This window comes from Rattus rattus, chromosome 8 (assembly GCF_011064425.1).
Source record: "Rattus rattus isolate New Zealand chromosome 8, Rrattus_CSIRO_v1, whole genome shotgun sequence".
NCBI lineage: Eukaryota > Metazoa > Chordata > Mammalia > Rodentia > Muridae > Rattus > Rattus rattus.
This window is the reverse complement of record NC_046161.1, coordinates 8849746-8851591: the sequence shown is the minus strand read 5'-3', so window position 1 is coordinate 8851591 and position 1846 is coordinate 8849746. Positions and strand designations below refer to the sequence as shown.

The 1846-nt window shown below is 43.2% G+C and overlaps 1 pseudogene; it reads right to left on the bottom strand.

The window, feature by feature from the left end:
• Window positions 1-301: 301 nt before the first annotated feature.
• LOC116906762 lies at window positions 302-1270 on the bottom strand (annotated as a pseudogene).
• Window positions 1271-1846: the final 576 nt, after the last annotated feature.

Here is a 1846-nt window from a genome sequence, read left to right as displayed (position 1 = left end):
ACATAGGAGTTACCCACAGTGTGCCTACTAAATACATATCTTTTGGGGAACAGAATTAAACACCTCTACTATACTGTAGCCATGGGTGATTTGAACTCTGATTCTTTTTGGGGGTAGGTGCAATGAACTGTATTGATAGTATGCATGAGAATAAGGCTCCTAAGGCTCTTCCTGGTATTCTGGTGGTCTGCGATGGAAACTGTTAAGGAGATGTTCAGAGTCCAGGTCTGAGTTGGAATAAGGACTCTTTGGAATCTGGGGGTTTCTTTCTTGCTCTTGTGTCCTTGCTGGGCTGGGTGGTCTAGGAGGCCATGTAGACCATGAGGCTCACTACCCTGCTGCTGTAGATATACTCGTTGTCATACCAGAAAATGAGCTTCAGGAAATTCTCATTGAGAGCAATGATAACCCTGGCATCAAAGGTGGAAGAGTAGGAATCACTGTTAAAGTTGCAGGACACAAGTTTGCCCCTAGCTTAGGGCCAGTGCCTTTAGTGTGTCCTTGGATGCCTTTACCACCTTCTTGATGTCATCATTCTTTGCAGCTTTCTCAAGATGACATATCAGATCTATGATGGACACATTGGAACATGGAAAGCCATGCCAGTTTGCTTCTTGTTCAGCTCTGGGATGATCTTGACCACAATCTTGGCAGCATCAGTGGATGCATAGATGATGTTCTGGTTAGCCCCAAGATCATCACACCATAGCTTTCCAAAGGGGCCATCCACAGTCTTCTGAGTGGCAGTAATGGCATAGACTGTGGCCATGAGACCTTCTGCAATGTCGTAGTTTTCATGGATAACCTTGGTCAACGGGGATAAACAATTGGTGGTACATGAATCTTTGCTGAAAGCCTTGACTGAGTTGTCATACTTCTCATAGTTTATATCCATCATAAACATGGGGGGCACTGGCAGAAGGGGCAGAGATGATATCCCTTTTAAGTGGGCCCCAGTCTCCTTCATGGTGGTGAGGACAGCAGTAGACTGCACAGCGTACTTGGCACCAGCATCAACCCATTTGTTGTTGGTGGGATCTTGCTCCTAGAAGAGGGTGATGACTTTCTCTTTGACGACAAGTGTCCCATTCTCAACCTTAAATGTATCTTTGAACTTGCCTGGGTAGAGTCATATGAAAATGTGTAATTATGTAGGTGGGGTCAATGAAGGGATCATTGATGACAGCAATCTTCCCTTTGCCAGATGATTGGAAGCCTTGGTAAACAGACACCAAATACAGCCAAATCCATTTACTCCAATCTTTACCATCATGTCTAAGGGATGAGGCTGGCACTGCATGAGAAGATGTGGCTGTCTCTGGAACAGGGAGGAGCAGAGAGTCCACATGTATTCTTTAGATTCTGTTTCTCTGAGAAATAATGATGGTGATTACTATTTCATGGTAGACACATACCTCTGTGACATTAAGTCTCCCAATAACTCTATGAGCTATGGGAGTTATGATCATCCCCATTTACAGTGAGCTTACTAATGTTGAGTAACTTGCCTAAGTGTGTTCCCTGTGGCTCCATAGACCATGCCAATGCAGTAAATCTGGGGAGCTGAGAGCGCTAAGAATCCATAAGAGTCCCATGATGGCCTTCAGTATTATTCGTACATTCACTGACGTTCAAACCACTAATCATCATAGTCCATAAGAGTTCTGTTCAATGTGTGTATCTTCTTGGTATTCCCATGACAAATGTAGCATCGTAAAAATGCACAAAGGAAAGAGAAAAATAGTCTTTACTCTATTAATTTTTATTATCATATTTTAAGTCTGAAGCTGGGGAAATAATTTCTTATTACCAGGCACATTAAATAGCCCAGGAAGCAGATCAATAA